General features: G+C 37.8%; 1 protein-coding gene across 6 annotated transcripts in view; it reads right to left on the bottom strand.

The window, feature by feature from the left end:
• Positions 1-25,818, bottom strand: part of LOC131683438 (uncharacterized) — a 147,565-nt gene that overhangs the window by 33,477 nt on the left and 88,270 nt on the right. The window lies entirely within an intron of this gene.

Below are 25,818 nucleotides of genomic sequence, written 5' to 3'. Positions count from 1 at the left end.
TATCACAGTGGATACCATACAGCAAGTACCCTACGTCTTCAATATTCAGCCATGGATGGAGGATAATTAAAGTTTGCTCAGATAAGCTCAGAATTGTGATATTCTCTCTAATGCAGGCAAATTACGTTACTGGCGGACTGCTACCGTGTATGCATGCCCGCTTACAAAGTTGAGAGTGACGGTGTAGTCACCGATTCGAGTTTATCATACATGGATCTACTCGGGGTTGGTTGTTTTAAGGACTCAAGGATATATTTTTGTTCCTAATTCAATGTAATAAAGCGTATTAATAGCGTTCATTATTCTGGTGAGAGTGAAAAATCCACGCTGTTTACTGTTTTGTCCTATGATTGTATTGTGTTGTTATTTTCTATCTCCCTAAAATTTTCTTTCCTCTCTCTTTTACTTTCCTTCAAAAAAAATATAAGACCATATGGCAAGCCACAAATCTTCGAATAACATGAAGATAGTGCAAACCGAGTCAAGATATATTTTGATTTATGATTTCTGCTAGAGTACAAAAAAGGCATTTAAATTCCGATGAATAATCAACATACACCAAGGTGTTCTGAAAAAATCACACTAGCCTCAATATAACATTCCATTATATATGAAATTATTTCAAGTATGCACCAACTAGCGCCAGCAAAATCAGTACCGGCATGCATAAAGTCAGACATTCCGCGCAACCAGCGGAGACGGATAAACAGTAACGGTAGTCAAATAAAAAGAAGCTCAAACGTAATAAAATATGCAAATAGGAGCGGCTTCCTTGCGAGACCCGAAGAAAGTGCTATGAAGTATATGTTCAATGTTCTTTTGCCAAATAGTCTAAGCGGTGAATGCAAGATGTAGGTAGAGTCGTGGTGTTGCCGAAATTTTCACGCTCTGTCTGGGGTGGCTGGAGATTGGAAGTAGCGCCCAGCACCAGCAAGAAATAAGGTCATAATAGTTTTTGCGGCGCCTGCTGAATGCAAATCAGTGAATTGATGGTGCACAAGGTTGGTAAAATTTCTCCCAGCGAAGCCGGTACTCGTTCTGTGATCATTCGTGAACAGAATATCACTGGCAAACATTGACGCATTGGAATATGTTATCACGGTGGCAGGACTTTTTGGCATATAAATCGATTTTTTTCGAAAAGGTATTTCATTTTAGCGTTCACCGTTGTTCGATTTCACATAGAATGATGACACGACCGAATCTGGAACTAAATCGAGGACCTACCCTTTTTAAACGAATGGTGAAAGAACTTGACGAGCCGAAAAAGTAATCTTTGACAGGTATTTGTATCTTGATTTATAATGTCTAATTTTTTTTACACAAATATGAGTCGAATATTTGTATAGGTCACATAACAATATGGAATTGATTCAGTACATGAACTTGCAAATATATGTATGTAACATTTCATCTCTGGTAATAAGCTAACATATGTATGGGAATGCAGCGAAAAGTCGGTCCTGAAATGAATCATTTAACCACATTTCCTGGGGAAGTATATAAATTTGGCATTCACGAAATAAAATTTTCAAGATATTTTCCTGCCTCAGTACGTACGCAAAATAAATTATGACTGCCATAATGCGCAGATGTCTAAAATAAGATTTCTGTTCCATAAATGTATGATATAGGAAGTCAGTACTTCGGTGCCGTTGTTTGTTTTATTTGTTAGCTTGCAGTGATATCACCGTTTATATCTTCATGCTTCTGTTTGTGCCATTCATTCATATTACACACACCATCATAATCATGTTTTCCATCATCGACATCTGCTTGCGGATGTGTAGTTATATTGATTTTAGCCACAACCGGTCAGCGTATCTAAATACAACTGTGGATCCGATGCGCTTGGTGTCGCGGCATTTCTGACATCGAGCGATTTCGGTCATCTGTTCCAGATCGGAAATTATTGGGCCACTTAATGTGATTTAATCGACCGAAACGGTGGCGTTAGATGAGTGCAATTAAACTTCGCTACTATAGGTAGCAAGAAGCGATATGACGCCGTTCGTTAAACACAAGAGTGAAGAGTGTATAATATCTATGATCCCCCAGGCGAAGATTAGTCGGATCAAAGAACCTTTCTCGGTGGTTTCTTTAATTACCTGTACTCGAAATTATCTATACTGAAAAATTTCGAAATATTAAAAAGGCAGGTGGAAAATAACCGAAATGACGTAGAATACAAATTTTGTCCAATTTTTACTTTATCTAAGTTTGGGGTTCGTCCGAAATTGTTCCGGATTCAAGTTTGATTCGCATCCAAAAATATTTCGCCTTCAATAGTGTCTTTTTCCAATATCTGGTTTAACGTATAACTGCTGAATGCATCAACGAAATTCATTCTATTTATGCAACATATTATCCCAAAAGATAAACCGATTTGAGCTTAAAGAGTACCACACTTAACTGATATGAAAAATCTTTCAGGTTACCGTGGCTTGGATCCTTTCTCAATGCTCCCTGCCTGGTAACGAGAAGGCTGACTCTTTCGCTGAGGTGGGTGCTTTAGAAGGTGACATTTTTGAAAGATCAATTTGCTTCAACGAAGTTTTTATTATTGATCATCAGAGGACTCTCGAACGTTGGCAAACTACATGGAACAATGGGGAATTAGGAAGGTGGTCACATACAATAATCTCGAAAGTTCAAGGGAATGGATGTGTTTGTGGCGACGACTGTCACGATATCAAACATGTTGTCTGGGCGTGCTCAGAGTATAGCTCCGCCAGGTATCGACTAATCGATTCCCTCCGGGACCGAGGAAGGCCACCTAGTCAATCAGTACGAGATGTTCTGGCATGTCGTGATGTTTCCAATATGTCCCTTATCTACCTGTTTCTAAATCAGTCTTTCTTTCAGAAGTTCCCTATCTCCATAGTCTGCGCCAGATGCCAGCCATCGCAAAACTTGCGCCAACAGTGAAATCTTTAGCCGTGCTACATGAATATCCGGAAACCTAACACTACATAACTGAAAGTATGGTGCTGACCGCGGCCTGAATAGCTGGCCCAAAATGATTCCCAGCGGGTCCAAAAGGGACGAATGGTACCCTGGCAGTGATCTTCCGTATGCCGTGAGGCTGCAACCTTGTTTCTTTTCTTTTCTTCATTGTCACCGTTGTATGGGTTCTCATCCATACCCCTGAATAATTTGCCTTTTTGTAGTCTTAATTGCTGAATTTATTGTGCTTTCCTGCTAAAAGTGCCGAACCGTAGCTTTTTAGGTTTTTGTATATCAACATGTATTCCTAGTTTTAAGATAGCTGTGACGTTTTCCTCTTCAGGAATCAGTAGCGTCTGGCTCAAATGGCACGTTCCCCATGTTGATCGGAGATTTGTGCCTTGCCAAGAATCGTCTTTTCATCATTTTCCTGATGGGAAGGATTGGGGAAGTGGTAAGGTTAGGGGTAAGGAAAACAACGACACAGAACAATTAAAACAGAGCATTCTGCACCCCCGGAGTGATGCTGAACGATCTGCAGGTGCTACAACAGCAGGAATAAAACTTCCAACCCCCGGAGGGATTTAGAACCTCTACTCAAACAGTGAGCGGATATATCAACACCCCCGAGGGGATATTGAGATAACAGAACGACAACACCCCCGAAGAGATATTGTCATTCAAATACGGCTAAAAACTATAGCTCTTTACCACACTGGGTTAGGAACAAAAGCATATCCTTAAATTTCAGCTCTCTGTACATAGGATCATCTATGTATGGAGAACCAAAAAACCGGATGCGCAATTGCATTAATACAGGGCAATTGCATATCAAATGATATGATGTTCCGTAATCGGATTCACAAAGATCACATGAATAATACTCAGCGCGCTGAATAGTAGCCATGTGATAATTGAGTTTGCAATGTCCAGTCAGTGCCCTGACCAGAATACTGCAATTGTGCTTGGAAAAATGCAACAAATTTCTTGACATTTTCGGACTCACATCCGGCAGAAAAGCCTTTGTTTGAACGCAAGTTTGCAAGCTACGCCAATGGTTGGCATGTTCGAATGCAGCCCAAGAGCGAATCTTGTGCTTTATCCAACTTATTGACAGTGGTAGAACTGGTTCTGGAGCAACGAAATCAGTCGCAGCGCCAGCTCTAGCCAATTCGCCCGCCCATTCATTTCCAGTAATACCGGAATGACCGGGTACCCATAGAAGGTAGATAGCATTTGAAATGCTAAGTTCTTTGATTTGAGTTCGACATGCGATTACTAATTTCGATCTCGAATCTACCGAACTAAGTGCTTTCAGGGCAGCCTGACTGTCAGAGCAAAAATAGATTCTTTTACCGCAAATTCCCTGTTTAAGTGCGGATTGTACGCCACACAGAATCGCAAAGATTTGTGCTTGGAATACGGTACAGTATCTACCAAGCGAATGAGATTGGTTTAATCTCATCTCATGACAATAGACACCAGCGCCGGCTCGGCCCTCCAACAAAGAACCGTCCGTGTAACAAACTACGTATTCTTCAAGTTGTCGCTCCATCCAGCCAGACAGCCATTCCTCATGAAGAGGAATTCTCACATTGAAAGTTTTAGAAGGAAAACTACATGTGAGTGTAAGGTCTCTGGGAGCAAGTGTATATTCATTCCAAGTAATTATTTGGGGCCACAGTCTTGTGTGGCTTACACGATCTATTGGGTTACTGTTCCAGAGCCCAGTAACCTTAAGACGGTATGCATAAGAAAGTGCTTCTTGTTTCAGAAACACATGTAGTGGTTTTATGTTCAAGAGTTCCTCGAGAGCAGCAGTAGGTGTTGTCGAGAACGCACCAGTCATCGCCATCAAGACCATCCTCTGAAGATGGTTTAACTTTGATTGGATTGTCATGACTTCTCCCTTCTGCCACCAAACAAGGCACCCGTATGCCAGTATTGGTCTAACAATTGTTGTGTAGATCCACTGAATGTACTTGGGTTTGAGTCCCCAAGATTTGCCGAAAGCCCGTCTACATTGGCCAAAGGCCATGCAAGCTTTCTTGATCCTGAAATCGATGTGAGCTGTCCAATTAAGTTTTGAGTCGAGAATTACCCCAACGTACTTAACTTGATCTTCGACAATAATTTCAGAGTCAAAAAACTGCAATGGACGAGCTCCGGTTGTAATCCTTCGTTGCGTGAAAAGCACCATTGAGGTTTTATTTGGATTAACTGATAGTCCAACATGAAGACACCACCGCTCAACAACACATAAGGCTTGTTGCATCAAATCAAAAAGTCCGTTAATGCAAATACCGGTGATCATTATATGATAATCATCGGCGAAACCATACGTCGGAAACCCAAGCTCATTTAGTTTTCTCAACAAGCTATCGGCGACAAGGTTCCATAGAAGTGGTGACAGCACACCACCTTGAGGACATCCGCAGACACTCAGTTTCCTCGTCTCTACTTGTCTTAACGATGAGCACAGATGTCGGTTGCTAAGCATTGCGTGTATCCAGTTCGTGATATATGAAGGTACTCCATGATCTCGTGCTGCTTCCAAAATGAATTCGAAAGACTCGTTGTCAAAAGCACCTTCAATATCGAGAAAAACTCCTAAACTTGATTGCTTTTGTGAAAAAGCTTTTTCAATGTTGTAGACAACATTGTGTAACAGGGTGGTAGTAGACTTCCCCCGCTGATATGCATGTTGCATTGCATGCAGCGGGTGCTCGCCTAAGCTACCATCCCGAATGTAGTGGTCGATTAAACGTTCCACTGATTTGAGAAGGAAGGAGGTCAGACTGATCGGTCTAAAGCTCTTTACCTCCTCATAAGTGACGCGGCCACCTTTGCGAATGAATTTGACAGTTATTTCCATAACTGACATACTTCAAACCCGCCGGATGCCACGCGGCCTCTAGGCTGGTTTTGTCCGGAGAAAGATAATAGAGTTATCAACCTCCTAGTGGACCACAGCCAGTGTAATTTGCCTTTTTCTAGTCTTAATTGCTGAATTTATTGTGCTTTCTTGCTAAAAGTGCCGAACCGTAGCTTTTTAGGTTTTTATATATCAACATGTATTCCTAGTTTTAAGATAGCTGTGACGTTTTCCTCTTAGATATGACATAAAACATGCAACATTGTATTCTCCTAATTCTAAGATATATAAAATAAAAAAAAGAAAACGAAATTGGCACCGTAAAGCTATCGCATTCATGCTTAACAAATAAACACCAACCTGAAATATCCATCGTTCGGGCGTTCACACAAGTTGCGTGTCTGTTTTAATACAAAGTCTAACTGGTGCCAATTTTGTGCTAGTTTGAATTTATCATTCAAGTGATCTCAAGTTGATGCTAGTTACTGATGACGTGAATTCAAAACACAAAAATCGATATTTATCTAAATTGGGTGTTGTGCTTCAAGGATTCACACAAATTGTGCGACTGTATGGATACAGTATCCAACTGGTGCCAATTGGTTTGAATTTGGTGTCTCAAGTTGGGGCTAGTAACTGATGAGATGAAGTCAAAACACAAAAGACCAACATTATGTAGTAATTTTTAGGACATAGGAGTGTAGCCTAAAAAACCTATCTTATCAGCGTAAATGACCGGTTCACTTTTTATTTCAACAGAATTTAGAAAGATTTTATTTCTACTCTACGATATATTTGCTCTAGAATATCTATGTAGCTTTCAATTTCATTGCTTTTGTTTATCTTAGTCTTCAAATTTGTCGAAAATAACTAACAAAACCGATATAGTAGAACCTCGCAACAACTAAATTGTAGTAACATACAGTCTAAACCAGCGGTTGTCAACCTTTTTCGTACCTTGGAACCCTTAGAAATCACCATTAGGTTGCTGCAGACCCTCTCGGATAAACGTCGATTTTGTATGCTATCAATATGTTAATTTCAGTTTGTTAGGAAACAAGACTTGAAATTTCCATTTGCACTCGAAAATCATATTTTTCTTCGTGGAACCCCAGCAACGACTTCACGCCCCCTAGGGGTCCGCGGACCCTAGGTTGAGAATCACTGGTCTAAACAGTACCAGCTGAATTCTACAAACTTAGGTGTCTCTACAAATATCAGATGATTTCTAAACTTCAGAGTCCTCTGAACAATATTAGGAGTACTTGTTTGTATCTCTAGGAATTATTTACATTTCAGAGACTTTTCATTGCGATGAAGAATGTCTAGACGCAACATGCGAGGGATAGCATTTCATTGCTTTTCGATAAGATTCTACTGTTCGACAAAAGAACAACTTGCCTGTACTGAGACACATATGTAAGGAAAATGGAAGTGGGGGTCGCTTGGAGATGTCTTACCGCATATTATATCTTCCATTTGTGATTGGGTTAGTGAAAATTGGTTCAGTCATCACTGAAAAACCGATGTGACTTTAGTTTTGAAATAAGCCCAGAACCCGGGACTTCCGGAAATATCGATAGTGGACAGTGATCTAGACCTACAAATCGAAGTAATTTGATGTCCATTTCGATAGATTTGACGTGATTTAATGTCCATTTCGATAACGTGACGGTTATCGAAATGGACATTAAATGCGGTTAACAGAGTAGTGACGAGTATATTCTCCGAGCTGCAGAGGAAGTGACGAAGGAACGAACAAAGTAGTGCCGCCAACTAGAGAGCCGCAGGAAAACAACAAATCGGGTTAGGAAAAAATCACATCGCCAGGGAACTCTTCGACGACCGCCGGGAACCAGTTGAGAGGTACGCGACGCAGCACAGGGTTCGAGTCATCGCAGCGCCAGAAAACCGGACGATTGGCTCCACTGGAATCGCCGGACCGACCGCGAACACCCTACCGTGTAGTTCGAGAGTAGGCCAGTGAACCGGAAGCTACCCACCATCCGGAATCGCTGAACAGACCTCGACACCTACTGAATAGCCCGTTGAGTAGGCTCGGTTCATTGCCGCGGACTAGATCGAGTAGATAGGGGATCTAAATGGCTCACGAAAACAAGCATCGGTATCGGGATAAATCCACCGCCGAGAAATTCACAATAGGATAGATTCAAATTGGCTGGGAGCTCATGAAACAGACATCGGTACCGAAAGAAATTCCGCCACCGGGGAACTCTCAGTCGGATAAGGGTATTTTCACCGCCGGATAATATCTGAGTAGATCTCGATAAAGCAGGGAGCTAAATGGCTCAAGAAAGCGGGCATCGGTTTCGGGAGAAATTCCTTCATTGGTGAACTCTTAGTCGGAGTAGGGTGAGTTCACCGCAGGGACAATACGAGTAAATCGTGATAAGGCTGGGAGCTGACTGACTCACGGAAACAGGAGCTAAATGACTCAGTAAATCAACAACTAAACGGCTCACTGAGTCGAGAGCTACATGACTTGGTCGAGTTATTTCATGGATTAAGAATATTATTGGGATCACGATACAAGACATCCCACAAATACTCAGCATTGTTCTGCATCACGGTGGATTGATTTTTCGAACGAATGTAGTTCGATCGAATATGACACTCCTTTGATTTTGTTGACGTTATAGAGAATGCAAATCATATTCGTTCAAGAAAGCGAAAGCCTATCCGTCATAATGCAAAATAAGGCTAATTAGCAAAAATAATAAGTGTAAAAATATATGGGTGACGAAAACTCAGATTGCCTTATCACCACACCATCTGACCGCGCATCAACATGCTTCTCATTCGACTAGCAAAACTCGAATGAGGCACCAAAATACATGCACAACATTATATGGGTGACAAAAATTTAGTACATCTTCTGCGCATCAATATGTTTCTTATTCGGCTAGCGAAAGATGAATGAAGCTAAAAAAATACGAAAGTTTGAGTGGTTATATAAGTTGAAGTCGGTCAAAAATAAAAATTTGTTTTTATTCTTTTATCTTAAAGTATAGGTTCTGAAAAATGTTATCGCAAATTTTTATAAAGATCCAAGAAGCAGTGGCAAAGTGATAGCGTTTTTCATGTACATCAACGGGGGCGTGGCATGTCAAGTGAACATTTGAACGTAGTTATCTCAAAATCACTTTTTCCAAAAACGCTGTTGGGGTAACTAGGATTGCCGAGTAAAATTTCGATCGATTTCAAACATTTTTTAATAAATTTTCTCATATGAAGAAATATTTTTGGAAAAATCTTTTTTTTTTCTTTGAATGAATCATTCAAGGTTGCCACAAGTTCCTATACTAATGATTTTTTTTTTTGGTTTTATGCCTACAGTTGAGCTTTTGGATTGGAACCACGGCAAGCCTCTTTGAAAAAAAAGTCTTTTGCGGAAATTGTGATACCTTTGATAATTATAAGTATTTCTTCGTGTTATCTTTGCAAATCAGACATTGTTCAACGCAAGTTGAATAACACGTATTCAATCAATATTTATGATTTAGCCACATTCATTTAGCAAGATACTGGAAGACATGAAGTATTTCAATATTCAGAGCCATAGTATTCAAGAAAGAGCGAAACGGCTTTCTCGTTTCCGACAGCGTACGAATTTATTCAATAAAATTGTTGCTTTTCTCAATTTTACCGCATTTCAACATACAAAACCCCTTAAATAAACGACGAAAATTTTGTTTGCTTTCTTGCCACACCGTCTGACTACACATCAAGATGCTTCTTGATGAATAAAGCACAAAAATACATGCAGGCCTTATATAACTACCCGATATTCGCTTAGCTGCTTCATATTGACGGCTCTGCCGAGACTGGCACATTTCGGTTTTTCGCGTTGCTTTCGGGAGATTTTCTGAATTTCAGTGTTTGCGTTGTTTACAGCAGTCATACATACTTTGAAGTTCAATACAATATTGATAGTACAAAGAATGTTACTAACATTTGAAAGCGCTATCTCCTGTTTCTTCTGAAATATTGAAAAGAGTCACAAAAAAATTATGTAGCTATTAATATGAATGTAGCTATTTATAATGTACATTTGAGTGCGGAATTCACTGTCGTAATTCGATTTTGTATACAAGGTCTCGTTCTCAAGTTAGGCACTTTTAAAGTGAATAGTGAAATAAATGTTTTGTATTACATAATTTAGAAATCATCAACTTTGGAGGTTTAGGTTCAATTCTCCTAGAAGATTTTTTTTTTAAATTTTGATTGTAGAGGTTTTCAACTTTGGTGTCATTCGCCTCTTTTTTCTTGGAGTAGAAAGAATACTAACCTTACGTACGGGGATTGGGAGTCGAACCCAGTTGTGCTCTAGGCAAGGCAGCTGAGCTTAGCTTAGGTAGACTGCCCGTGATTGACCGAATGAGTGACAATACACAAAGAACCAAAAGTGTGATGCTTGAGAGGAGCAAATAACTCTCACTGTGCATGTTTTACTGACTCACGCGTGGCCTGTTTTTTACCAAGGCAGGAAAAGTGTTAGTTCAACACTCGCTGTTAGTAGAGACCGAGACTGTAGGGGAAAAAAGCGGTAGGTCTTGGTACCGTAAAGTGGTGTGACTTTGATCGTTCGAAACTTTTTTCGCTTATTTAGCCAGAATAGTTTACATTTGAAAAGAGTTTTACTCTACACTGATAAAATACTAATTTGTTATACTTTTTAAGTATGTTGTTCGATTTTTAGGTACAAAAACCAGAAAAAAAAAAGAAATTTACTCTACTTTATTTTTATGAAGGTTTTGTCTATTTTTGTATACAACTAATAAATCTTAAATTTTTGGTAAAAGTAATAAATTCCAAGCCAGTTTTTATTTATCTTTAGAGTCGAATGGGCAAACTTTATTTTTAAGAGCTTACTTACTAATTTTTAAAACATTTTTTGTGAGTCTAATTCGCAATTATTTCAAGCTTAAATTTGCTTTATTATTTATATTCAACGCTTCAACGTGTTAAAATGGATCAGACTTTTTGTTATTTGATAAACTACTGAAATAAATTTAGGAGCTAAAATGTTTTAAAATACCTTTATTCTAATTAGACTCGAATTAACGAATTTTAGGGACTCGAATTTTACAGTATATTGAAGCACTTTGAAAAATGCAGATTGGTATCTATTTAACAATGAGCATCATTTTTGAATTTGTTTAAACAAACATTTGAACGAAAAACGTTGATGTCAGGAACTTACTAAGGGTGATCATAGAAGTTATCAGTCACTCCGGAATACGAAAATGGTCTTTGAATTGAAATCGTTTTTAGAAAAAATATTAGTAAGCGGGCTTTAAAAATATTAAACTTGGAAAAAATGTGATTACATCCAAAAGTGATCTATGTGACCCCGGTTTACAATAGACAATATGATCTTAGCAATATGTACGAAAGCCGAGAGTGTTACTTCTTTTTTACACTTCAATGATCATTTCAACATTTTTTAGTTTTCGTTGAGCTTGAGCTTGAACTTCACGTTAAGTAACGAGAAAATGCATTGAAACATAATCAATATTTTTTCAAATATTTTTTACAGAAGGAAAACTAGCCATTTCAGAAAACTGAAATAGTCTCGAAAAAATTAATCGAGGGTAGTAAATCGAGACTATGTAATCATTTTGAGCGGCCCAAAATGAGCAGTAACAGTACCGAAAGCTTTACTTTGGATGACGGATACATAGAACTTCCACGTGCGCGTCGTTTGTTCCCCTTCTCTGTCGGCATGCGTCCCACAAATCTTCACTAGTGCTGCTCCTGACCAAAGCGAAACTGAGTCAGGCTCCCTCCCCAACCGCTATCAAAATGTATGAACTGACTAAAAGGCGAACACGAAATTATTGCGACACATTCAACAGGGCATAACTTTTTTACCATTGGGTAAAAATCAACCAAATTTTGCACACTTTCTCATTGATGTGTATTGTTTACATGCTGTCAAACTCGAAGTCGTGTTTTTCGATTCAACGAAAATGGAGGTGAACCAACGCGAGTCGAGAGAACAAATTCTTTCCAAACACCTGGAATTTCCTGACCTGTCGCACCGGCAGTTGGGAAAAATGTTGAACATTCACCATTCAACCGTCTCCAGAGTGTAGAAGCGGTTCCAGGAGCGGTTGACGTTGGACCACGGCAAAGGAGCTGAAAGAAAACCGGGACCGGAGAACAAAAAGACGGAGGGAAAGGTGAAGCGGATGATTAAAGCAAGTCCCAACGTCTCAAGCCGTGATTTGGCTAAAAAGATCGGCATGTCGCAGAGCTACGTCCAGAATGCAAAGAAGAGAGCTGGACTACATACATACAAGGTACATAACTTCCCAAACCGCGATGAGCGGCAACAATCGACGGCTAAAACTCGAGCACGGAAGCTCTACGAGAAGATACTGACAAAATATGGCTGCTGTGTGATGGACGACGAAACGTATATAAAACCCGATTTTAAGCAAATTCCGGGGTTGGAGTTTTTCACCGGCAAGAGCAAGTTCTATGTGGACGACAAATTTAAGAAGAAAATGTCGAAGTTCGCCTCCAAATATCTCATTTGGCAGGCCATCTGCTCTTGCGGATTGAGGAGTGAGCCTTTCGTGACGAAGGGCACAGTAAATGGCGAGATCTACAAATCTGAGTGCCTCGAGAAGCGCCTTTTGCCGTTCTTGCAGCAGCAGGACGAAGCTCCGCTATTTTGGCCAGATTTGGCATCATGCCACTATTCTAAAAGTGTCCTGGAGTGGTATGACGCCAATTCTGTCCATTTTGTTCCAAAGGACATGCATCCGCCAAACTGTCCGGAGCTGCGCTGGAGCAGTACTGGGCAATGATGAAGCGGGAACTTTGGAAGAGCAAGAAGACAGTCAAAGACGAGAAGGACATGTTAAGAAAATGGAAAAAAGCTGAGAAACTGGTACCGGATGACACTGTAAAGATTTTGATGGAGGCCATCAAGCGAAAATGCGTTCAATTTTACACTCAAGGCTCCATCGATTACCTTTCTTTTGATTTTTGAAGTAAATATATGTATAAAACTACCCTAAAATTTTGGTTTGATTTTAAACATTATAAGAAAATTAGCATGACATTTTCGGTGTCGCAATAATTTCGTGTTCGCCCTTAAGAAGCCCACCCCGCCCCGGGTCCAACCCAGATAAGCTTTAGACAATGCAATCGATAGGTTCGCTCCACTAGAAGTAGTCATGGAGAAATTATATTGTTAAAGGTTGGTAAAGCTGAATTATATGTAACTTGAGGTCTCGCCTGTGGTCATAAACTTCTGATACAGAACTCCTAACCCTATCAACCCGCCAAGGGCCGGCTGCTATACGTGTGAAACCTTAGTGAAGAACGGGTATCCAACCCCGTTGGGATCTTTGGTTATGGACTGACTATTTTATTTTTAAGCCAATAAATGCTTGAGATTTGATAGCAAATTGAGTGTGTTGCAATAATTTTGTGTTCGCCCTTTACATCAGCTTTGCATCTAATATGCATTATAAAATTTGATTTGGTTTGTTTCGATATGATTCGACTTATGGTAACCCGCTATCTAACATTTTAATATTGAAATTTGAATTGAGAGTTCAGCAGCGTCAAGAAATTCTCCGTAGGAAAAAATTCGAACATGTATGTTCTAGTATGGTTTGTGAGAAAAAGACCCATAATAAATCAAATAAAAGATGATAAAAAGTAGTGTGAAGAGCATGGGCGCTAGCCTGGCCCAAAATACCTTAAATCTCGAAATCAAAACCTTGCACCTGAATATGATAGTTTGGGTGGTTAATAAGCTTCCCTGAAAATTTCAACTCATTTGCGCGCTTATAACTTTGTTAGTTTTTGTTGGATTGACTTGCAATCACGAAAAACATTGATCGAATACAGCGCCACCTAGATCTGAAAATGTGAAACTGGTGCGTTTCTCCATACATTTGGTCAATTTTTCCCATACAAACTTTAAGCCATTTGCGGAACCACTTCCGGTGTACCAAATGAGTTAAAATTTTCAGGGAAGCTTATTAGCCACCCAAACTATCATATTCAGGTGCAAGGTTTGAAATTCCGCACTTTGCATTTTTTTCATACAACTTTGGGCCACTCTGGGCGCCTATGGTGTTGTTTTTCTTTGACAGTAGGATACAGTCTAAGGCGGTAAAGGTGGCCACATATTTCTATATGTGAGTGCGGTGCCTTTTGTGAAGCAGCAAACAAAAACATATGCTGCGTCCACTGAAGTTAAGTTTCGAGAAATTTGACACGGCAAGATGGAAAGACCGCGAGGGCTCGGCTGATCAACGAGCGCTTACCCGGCTGCGAATAGGGCATATCCGATTAACACACGAGTTCCTGCTGACGAAGGCATCTCCACCAGTATGGTATGCATTTGCTGCGTTCACTGTAAACGTCCGGCATCTAATTCTCCACTGCAAGAGATTCGACGAAGCCAGAATAAAGCACGATATCGTCTCGACGAGTTTACGAGCAGCGCTATGCAACAACAACGACAACGAGACGAATATGTTAAACTTCCTCAAAGCAACGAATTTGTTTAAAAGATGTTAGAATGCAATGTAACATACTTTGAATTGTTATCTGAATAATTTTCCTTTCGACACTAATGCACCAACTTCGTTGTTAAGTGTCGCTAATAAAAAACAACAACAACCTCATTCTGATTGGTTAGTGATATATATATATATATATATATATATATATATATATATATATATATATATATATATATATATATATATATATATATATATATATATATATATATATATATATATATATATATATATATATATATATATATATATATATATATATATATATATATATATATATATATATATATATATATATATATATATATATATATATATATATATATATATATATATATATATATATATATATATATATATATATATATATATATATATATATATATATATATATATATATATATATATATATATATATATATATATATATATATATATATATATATATATATATATATATATATATATATATATATATATATATATATATATATATATATATATATATATATATATATATATATATATATATATATATATATATATATATATATATATATATTTATTATATATATATATATATATATATATATATATATATATATATATATATATATATATATATATATATATATATATATATATATATATATATATATATATATATATATATATATATATATATATATATATATATATATATATATATATATATATATATATATATATATATATATATATATATATATATATAATTGGATAAGAACATGATTTTTAACATGAGGTTAAACGTACCAAAGTCCGGACTTTTTATTGATTTTCATTTCCGAAACCACCATTGATCAGTTCACTTCAAATGCATGTTGCTCTTTTGATTTTGGTCCGATTTTAGCAAAACTAGTTTCATTGTGTAGAGGAACGAAAGAACTTGGTTAGTGAATAAAATACATTTGGTAAATTAACTTGGAACTATGACTTTTTCGTTTAAATATGTTTGGGGTAGTCAGATCAAAAATACTTTATTCACTAATGTATTCTGTACAAATTTCGGAATCATTTCGGAACGGTCACATAGTATACATTCTATGGGAAATAACCTCTATTTTTCGAATATCATGGTCTCGTTCTGCGCCTAGGTGCGCAAAAAGGTTTAAGGAGATTTTGAAGCTTTGTTTCTGATATGGAGGCGCATGGTGTTTTGTGTAAAATATTTAGACAATCTACAGTAAATCAACACGTTATACAATGGATTTAAAGTAGTGTTCTCCATTTTTTATGGTATTTGCTGATATTTGTGAACAGTAACAGAAAATCTATCATGAAAACGGGATCGTAGTTATAAGAAAGGTTCAATGACACTGTATGGAAAAATGCATTTAATATTTTACGACTTTTTACATCAAAAATGAGCTCAGCACCTCAAAATTAGCTTAAATTGTGATTTTCAGCCAAATTAGGTAACATTTGAGGTTTTGTCCGACTTTTGTTTGAAGACCCGCCACTGTGGGACGCCATGATAAAATTTTCTAGTAAGAAATCAACACACTCAAAAACGACACATGTCAACACCTTATTTTGCCATATTGAATGTGGCCATTGCTGCAGCAAATCAATACAGACTTAAAATGAAGGATGATAACATACGGCAGAATTAACTAGATGTGAGCTAACCGCAATTTAATTGTTATAATTAGGTCTTATCATTCCGTTAGATGTAGTAAATCGTTTTACAAAGATAATGTATTTTTTGTACCTGTAGAAGACTCACTATTCTTCATTTTATTATTTGTAGATAGTATTTATGAAAACAAGCAGATGTCTGTAAAAATAGACATGCTAAGAAAAATGATGATACCCTTTGAAATGGTAGCAAGCTGAACAGATAACAGCAATCTGCTCGGAAGAGTTCAAACCAGAGCACAAAGTTCGATGAAACAAAATTGCTTTCTTCTGAAGCGTCAACCGGATCCTGCATCTTGTTAGCTGACTTGACGGTATCAGTAAAGAATTACAATGTTTTGTTGGGACTTGCCAAATTACCACACCCAGTCAACAGAAACATATTTAGAGCGAAGTGAAATTCATTTTCAAATGGCATATGTCCGTGCCTCGAGCAGCTGTTCAGAACGTGTAACAGTAAAAGTCAACGACGGGAGGGTTGTTTTTTTTTTGCAGTAGGGGAGCTGGGCCGAAAACGTACACTTTTAGATTGGAAATCTGTTTAGCTTAGAAATTTTAGCCGAAAATTAGGCATTATTTTCTAAAAATGAAGGCATCAATTAAAACTAAATGCGTCATAGCGTCCCAGAACTGTTAGCACTAGTTTCAAGGAATTCATAGCTCTCGCTAACTTAATTTTATACAACCGCAATAATTCCGCTCAAATTGACACATTGATAATATTAGATTTATTGGAAATTTAAAGTGGATATGGCTTGTTTTGGTGGTTCAGTGGTTAAGGAGCTGGTCTCACGAGTCGTTCGTCGTATTTATGATGATCGTAACACTTCCCTTGTAATCGTCCTGTGCACTAAAAATCGCGGTTACCTGCGAAGTCTATTGAAACAGAAGGTCAGATCAAGGAATGTTGTAGTACCAATGTTTTGCTGTTGATTGATTTAGCTACAATGATAATTTTACAAATCCAAATTAAATTCAACGCGTGTTTATCTTTTTCGTCAATCAGGTTTCCATCTCATTCGTAGTGATTGCAATTTAATAATATGGGCTTAGATAGTTTGAGATCCTGAACAATCAGATGTATCGACAGAACATAAGAAAACTCGCCTCGAAAACCACTGAAACTTGGTGTAATTCACTATGAAAAGTAGATAAACGAGCATTTCTATAAACCGTTTATATTGTTTCTGTTAAATTTTGAATAACTATCGTAAAAGATATGTGAAGAATGATTCAGAACTGTACTGTTAAAAACTAAGCTGCATCGGCGAAATTGTTTTAAAACATGTCATACGTACTAAAAACCTTGAGGTTGCGCGTCTTACTCTGAGTGTCCGAGCTCGACGCACTTCCCCTATAAACTCATGTGGCTATATGAACTGAAATAGAGAATTGAGTTACATCTAGCAGACATTTTTTCCGCTGTTTCAAACAAATATGTGGCATCGGGTTGCCTTCTCTGTCAAGAGATAAGCGGAACGTAGGAAAGGAGATCAAAACATGTCTGTTAACGATTTTATTTCCGTGCATTAGTATAGGGTGGCCTTCTCAATGCTCATTACAGGGGACCTTATATGGCTCCTTCTCGTCTTGTAACATCTATACATGATAAAGATTTGCTTGTAGAACTTTATTCATAACACATTTTCTATGGATGAAGAAGCTACGGTGGCGTACTACGTAGAATCGTTACGCAATGGCTGTAAATATGTCAATTAAGTAATTCGTTCACTTTTAGTCTAATTGCTGCATGATTCATATACGACCAACTTTGCGTTGGAATTTTAAGCTTAGCACATGGCGTCAACAATTCTCGTTCATAATTCAATTACATTCTCTTCCTCTAGCGTACCGCATGCACTGTACAGGGTGCGTGCGGAATTCATGGCCTAAAATCAAACGCAATTCATTCGGCGTTTCGATGTTCTCCCATCAGAATCTGACACTAACTTAGTTAACGGACTAAGCTAGCGCCGGATTGGAGCTAGGTCCAAAAAGTGAAAACACGATTTGTGCTTCTGAGCAATCTTCTAGTCCAATTGATGTCCCGTAAGAAAAAAAAGTTCTGATTAAGGCTGATGATGATAATTAATGAACCTAAACTTGGTTTGGCTGGTGGTCTGGTTACAATCCCATCCGAGGTCATTGAGATTTTCTTGGGTGAAAAACGTCTGATCACGTCTTCCGTTGGAAAAAATCTAAGGCCGTTAGTTGGAAGATGTAGTCTCCTCTCTGGCATCGGTGATAGGTACTCAGTGAGAACAAAGACCGATAGAAAATAAATATGAATAAAAAGTGAAAACGTCGCAAACCCATAAATAATTATTGATTGTGTAAAATGATCACGTGGTAGTCCTGTAAACTATTGAGCTATTTTGTGTCGACCGTTGGTAAACGAGACATCCAGGAAGCTGTATAAACTGCGATTGTGTCGTTGAAATCAATTAGTAGATGGTGGAACAAGTTTGCATCAGTTTCCGGAAATGACATGTAACTTTTTTTTTTTTTTTTTCGAGAGTTGTCCTACTGGAGCTGTAGAGCTAGGTTCTCGGAAGGGCTCCCCGTCAGAATCACATACTACAATTTGCAGACGAGACAGGCAATGTCGCCCAATAAAACACTGCAATAGGCCAATTGTAGCGGGCCGTGATTCTGAATGTGATATTCATTGTACGGTTCAGGCATGTGCGGGCGTAGGGACTCGGAATCGCGTGTATCATCGCGAAGGGCTCGAACATTTGTACGATCGCGTGTGCGTTTGTATGTCGCGTGTGCTAACGTGTAACTTCGCGTGCATAAATTCTATTTCATAACCGTGTGCCTTTCGCATATTCGCGTGTGTTCTAGAATAATCGCGCGCGGACCGTGAATCTGATACTTAATTTTTTGTGTACGGTTCAGATTCCAGAAGGAAGTGGGTTCTTCCATATCATTAGAGTTCCCAATCATGTCGTCGTAGAACGCGTGGTCTAGTGGATATGAGCTTTATTTTTTTTTTTTGATTGGTCCAACTGAATGTATAGACCTAAATTGCTAGAATGAAGGTTAAAGATTTCCGGACGTGACCGATTCATGATCGCGCATTTGCGGGTTGGCGTTTGAGATCGCGTTTGTAACTTCGTAAGTACTAAAACGTTCACACAATTGCCGCAGTGTTATCAAGTTTACGCGATCGCGGGCATAGGTGTGCGTAGATGATCGCGAAGGGCTTAAGCGTTCGTATGTTGACGTGTTTGTCGCGTGTATGTGACTTTGCATGTATAAATTCGATTTTGAAACCCTGCGGCGATTCATATATTCACGGACCGTCATTCTGATCTTTAGTTTTCGGTGTACGGATCACATTCTGACAGGGAGAGAGTTACCCCATATCACTAGAGTTTCCGGTCATGTCGCCATGGAACGTTTTGTCTAGTGGATATGGTAGTTATTTTTCAATTTTATTATTTTTTTAATAATTAACAAGGACCTAGATTGTTTGTACCGAGGATAGATACTTCCGGACGATCTCGATTCATGATGGCGCGAGCGCGGGAGTTTGTAGGTTGACACTTGAGATCGTGTTGGTAAGTTTATGAGTGCTGAGATTTTCACCTTATCACCGGGGTGTAATCATGTTTGCGAGTTCGTATGTTGCTTGGAAAATCGCGAGGGGCTCTAACGTTTGTGCGCTGACGTGATTTTGTAACGTATGTTCTTGAATGGTTGCGCGAACCGTGAGTCTGATATTAAATTTTCAGTGCGCGGTTTGAATTCTGGCAGAGAGTGGGATCGTTTATATCGATAGGGTTCCCGGTCATGTCGCCATGAGACGTGTTGTCTAATAGGTATGGGCGTATTTTCTTAAATGGTCCAGCTGAAGGCATGGACCTAGGCTTCTAGGATCAAGGATAGACTTTCGGACATGACCGATTCGTAATCGCGTGCACGATGGCATTTTTGTAGGTTCCCGCTGAGACCGCGTTTGAGAATGTGTGAGTGTTAAGACGTTCACTATCACCATCTTTGTTGACCCAGCTGAAGGCGGGTGTAGAATGGCAGTATAGGACTCGAAAAGAAGAAATAAAAGACAATATATGAGAGACGTAATAGATTAGATAGGTACAAGATACAGCTGAAGTTATGATCATCACATGAGACATACATTAGTACTTCAAACACTACTAATACTTGAATAGCCAATCACCACACATAGCACATCCTTTCTCAATTATCTATTTGTTACTGGTTGATTGTTGGTTATGAGCTGGTGAATAGAGGAAAGGTATAGAACAGACAAAAGGCTCATATCAGCCCTCCCGGCCTCCCCGACACACCACTATCGAGGCGTATTGTAATCAACATCTTGAAGCGGGCTTCTTATATAAATCAAATCCTCAGTAGTCATAATGTTTGGTGGAATATTAACATGAGAACTAATTAACCTCTAGTAGTAGAACTTGGTGCAAATAAAAACTAAAAAGAGCGAAGGTCCTTATATTTAGATAACTCTATTGAATATATTGTGGCTTGATGATGTTTACAATACCGTCAATCCCATCAACCTGCGAGAGGGAGTTTCCGGAAATGACATGTAACTGCTATAAAAAGCGCTTTTTTGAGAAACTAAGAAAAAATCATCAGAAACGTTATATCGTATGAAGGATAATAACAAAATAAATTTAAAAAAAAGTTTCGTTACAAAGATACTAAAACGTGGTTTTTTGATTTGTATAATTTACACCCAAAAGACCGGACACACCCTGTATTAATAAAAAACGATTCTCCCATCCAACTGTGTGTACATCATCATGCAGCGGTAGCGAAAGAAAGCATGTCTTCGGATGCAAAAAATCCTAGTCCTTGCAAAATGAAATAATTGTCATCCTTCACGGACGACACTGGTGTGAAGCAATGCATTGTGTAATACTCGCCTAGGCATAGGTGCTACGCTTGAATATGGCGCCAGAACCGACACAGATGTCGCCGCTGGTTCGTAACAGCTGTGCCCGAATGACTGTAATATTTCATATGAGTATGGAAATTGGAAAAAGTAAGATGGGGAAGGTTTGAATGTGCTCAGTTTTTTCCACAACTGCTTTTTACTGCTCCGCTTAATTTGATTTTCAATGAAAGAATATTCGTGTTTGAATTTGTTAGTTTGAAAGTAATACTTTTTATCTAATCGAGAATAAACACCAAAATAAAAGACGTACTTTCAAACGAATTAATAAGACAAACGAATTGGTCTCCTATAAATGTCATCTGGCAGTAATTATGCTAATATTACTTTCTCTTTTGTTAGGAACTATGCGAAAAAATAGTTCTATGCGTTGTACTTTTTTCCCATGCCGTGTTAAACAACAAAAAGGCCGTAGTGCTTCAACTTCATCGATATTTTCTGTTCTTATGTTCGTAGTGAGCCTGTTGTGTTCTATCGTGACCGGCTGAACTGGATCACTCTAGAATCATATAATCAAACATATGTACATCTCACAAGAGTCACCACTTCTTGGTTATAAAATGGATGTCGAACAATATTCGCTTTCAAAGATTCTGACGGGCCCTGCTGATGGTAGAGCAAAGATCCGTCGATTAAAAAATACCCAATTAATCTGAATGGTTCTTGTGTGGTCTTCTTTCGGACCAAAAAAACCTTGAAATATTCCGCCAATTTCGCAATTTCTGGCGAAACAGCACACGGCCCTAACACCACAGATCATCAAAGACAATCTTGATGAGCTTAGAGTTGAGATGGACAGCTCAAAGCAGACGAATGATATTGTTTCTTCCGAACATTGTACTAAAAATCTATGTTCCCGCTCACAAGGTGGAGATAGACGGTGTGATCAACGATGAGAGTTTGACATGCGAGCATTTTCGGGACTATGGGGTTGGCTGTTTTTGAGATCTCTTACTTCAACCGATGAAAATACTGGATTACAAGCTAGTGAATTCAGTATTTATCACGGAAGGCGGAACAAAATCTTAACCCCAATCAAATTGTTTTCAGGTGATTTTCGCTGGGTTAGTTTTGTCTAGCTACATCCTATTACAGAAGGATCGTCTGTTAGTTCATTTGCTTGCGTAATGAGTCCTTAATTCCTTACAATTGTGCCACACAGTCACCCATTGCAGCAATAGGGCTCGCAGTGGAAAGTGCGATAAGAATCATATTCTTACAGTAAGAATGCTGTAAAGTGTCCCGTTTGCAGGAGCTTTGCGGGAACGTTCCAAGCAAACTTCAGAAACCCTCTGTGACACTATCATCACCGATACGCACACGTGCATGCTGTTGTGAATTTATTTACACATTTTGTGACTAGTTATTATCCTGCCACGCAAGAAAGAAAGCCTATCATCATAAATAAGCGCAACAATACATGATACCCGTGCTATCGAGATTGCCGATCCAATGGGTAGCAACAAGCTCGTTAATCATCATTGATAGAAGAAGAAAAATCAACCATGCTTGTTCTTCTCACGTTCTCCGATGGGGATGGTGGAGGCAAGTTATAATTTATCATCCTATATCTACATCCTTGAAAACTTCAACACAGCAGAAACGCTGGCGCCACCCAATTATGAAATCGTACCCGTAGTGGTTTTTTAAATTCAATTTTATCGTTGCGAAAGAATATAGGTCATCAATGGGATACGAAGCGAGGACCTTCATATCGCAAAGAAGGATAATAAAAATTTATATAGTAGGAACTGTTTCCAACACTAATTTCAGTTAGGGCGGATTCTGAGCTTTTGTTGAAGTTCGAAGTACTAAATTATACACTTTATTTGCCTATAAGGGGTTATACAATTTTGAAATTAAAACATCGAAAGTTTAATATTATGAATATCGTGCGAAAATTAATCTCTAATGCTTTTCGAATAGTTGCTTTCTAAAAAGTCGTCGCTCGCAAACTGATACATAAATTGATTTTGCAAAAATCGTTTATTTAATCTTTAAATGCTTTTTTTTTTTTCTGAAAATGGTATGTTTCAAATTTGCTGCCATCGTAATTCAGAGCATTTTCCAATTGACTTCAAATTTGAACATAATATTTACTTGTTTATTTATTTGATCTTCGGCAGACACCGTACATATTATGTGGCATATTGTTTGAGTTTACCCTATCTAATCGCTAATTTATAGTACGAAAGTTGTAGAGAGTGTTTCGTTTCATTTGATGCAACAAATGTCTACCGGATTATTCTAGCCTTATGTTCTACGGGGCCTAGAGATCCACAGATTAGATCCTTTATAAAACAAGGAGGAACAAACAAATTTATCCTTGAAGCAATATCAGGACAGTCAATATTGCTCGACAACGACAGATGTCTAAATTGTCAGCGTAGAGTAGTTTTTCAGACTTGATGTGGAGGAAGAGATTGTTGATGTATAAAATAAAGATAAGTGGCCCTGGGTGACTTTCTTGAGGGACCGGTTGGTGTTTCAAATACTCTTGAACATGTACCAATTCTAATGAAATCAGATCGTTCGGAGAGGTAGGATTAAAACCATCTTATTACTCTCGGAAGAAATCGTAGTCGCTGCGGTTTCGTTACAGCATTATTCTGGGATACTTTATCAAATACTTACACGAAATCAAAATATATTGCATCAACTTGTTGACGCTTTTTGACTTCCAACAGAAAACTTGTGTACATCATCAAATTTGAAGTTGCCGAGCGTATTTTTACAAATTCGCGCTGAGATTTGTTAAAAAATGTTGGAAGCGTACATCGCATTGTAAACAAACTTTTTCAGTACTTTAGTCAGACAGTGTGATTCCTCTGTAGTTTTCAATATTATGAGTCTTTTCGGTCTTATAGATTGGAACAATAGCAGCTACCTTCCTATAGTTGGGAATACATTTACCGTGATTAAACGATTGAATATAATACCTATTGGGTCAATATTGGACAGAGCGCTCAAAACATAGGCATCGATTGAAGTAAGAGATCTCATTAACAGCCAACCCCATAGTCCAGAAAATATTCGCATTTCAAACTCTCATCGTTGATCACACCGCCTATCTCTACTTTCTACTACTACTACTACTTTTTTGAATTCTCAAAGGCCCCACCTCCTATATTGTGACAAATGTCAAAGTAAGCTCAGATGCCAAATTTCAGATCATTTGGACAATTTTAGACTCCTGCCCACTTCGCTTGAAATTTTTGAAATTGGTACTATGGGAAAATATAGAGGAAAAATGTACTAAATGCTATAATTTTTGAAGTAGCAATCAGAAAATTACAATTTATACCTCTTTTTACAGTAAATGACCTAAGTCTTTGAAAGGAGATACTCCTCTTTCTAGAAAAATAGCGGAAAGTGGGGTACTGGGTTATTTTGGCCCCAAAATCCCCTATTTTTCATAATTTTTCTGCTTTGTGATGCAGATCATACATATTTTGGAGTTTTTCTAATGTGAACAAATCTCAGAAATCGAACGGAACCTTTTTGACCTTTGTCCGAATACGGGAAGTTGGGGTTATAGGGCCTTTTGGCATTAATATAAAATTTTATAATTTTCTCGTGCATATATCTCTATTATTCTTCAATCAATTTTCGTGAAAAGTAGCTTGTTGAACGCAGAAAATTCTTATAAACACAACAAAAATAAATTCGTTAGCGGTAAAATTCAGAAACATCAAATTTTTGGACATGAACTCTACAAATCACATTTTTTTCATTAAATGTCCTAATACCTCAACTTCCCCTATTTTTCCAGGATGGAAACTTTTCTCATGCGATCGTCAAGCGTATTTTACACTAAAAGTAGTAAATTTATTAAGAATTTTGTTGTTAAATGGAGTTAATATGTGCAATTTTATGATAAAAATGGGAGGTTGAGACTATATATCAGATAATTTGATGTGTCTGAATTTTACCGATAACGAATCTATTTTTATTGTGCTCCTAAGGATTTTTCACGTTTAACAAGGTACATTTTATGAGAATTGATTGAAAAATAATAGAGATATATGCACGAGAAAATGATAAAATTTTATATAAATGACAAAAGGCCCTATAACCCCAACTTCCTGTATTCGGACAAAGGTTAAAAAGGTTCCGTTCGATTTCTGAGATTTTTTCACATTATAAAAACTCCAAAATATGTATGATTTGCATCACGGAGCAGAAAAATTATTAAAAATAGGGGATTTTGGGGCCAAAATGACCCAATACTCCACTTTCCTCTATTTGTCTAGAAACATGAATATCTTCCTTCAAATACTAAGGTTATTTACTTTAAAAAGAGGTATAAATTGCAATTTTCTGATTGCTACTTCAAAAGTGATAGCATTTAATATATTTTTCCTCTATATTTTCCCATAGTACCAATTTCAAAAATTTCAAGCGAAGTGGGCGGGAGCCTAGAATTGTCCAAATGATATGAAATTTGGCATCTGAGTTTACTTTGACATTTGTCACAATATGACATTTGTCACAATTTGAGAATTCAAAAAAAGTTTTTTTTTGCAATGCCCTAATGGATACACTCAGGTTTCCCGCGCGTTTTTTGTGAGGTTTTTTCTACGCGGATCTTCGAACTAACGCGTTTTTTCACGCAAATTTTCTAATTACCGCGGTTTTTGTAAAAATATTCCAAGTCCTTTTGAATGCAAAAGACTGACTTTTTTCTGAAAAAAATATTCTAAATCCTTTTAAATGCAAAGAACATAGAAGAATTTGGCAGCTTTTTTACACGGATTTCGCAATTAACGCGGTTTCTGCAAAAATATTCTAAATCCTTT

Source organism: Topomyia yanbarensis, chromosome 2 (genome assembly GCF_030247195.1).
Source record: "Topomyia yanbarensis strain Yona2022 chromosome 2, ASM3024719v1, whole genome shotgun sequence".
Lineage (NCBI taxonomy): Eukaryota > Metazoa > Arthropoda > Insecta > Diptera > Culicidae > Topomyia > Topomyia yanbarensis.
Note: the sequence above shows the minus strand (reverse complement) of the source record. Positions and strands in the feature narration are given on the sequence as shown.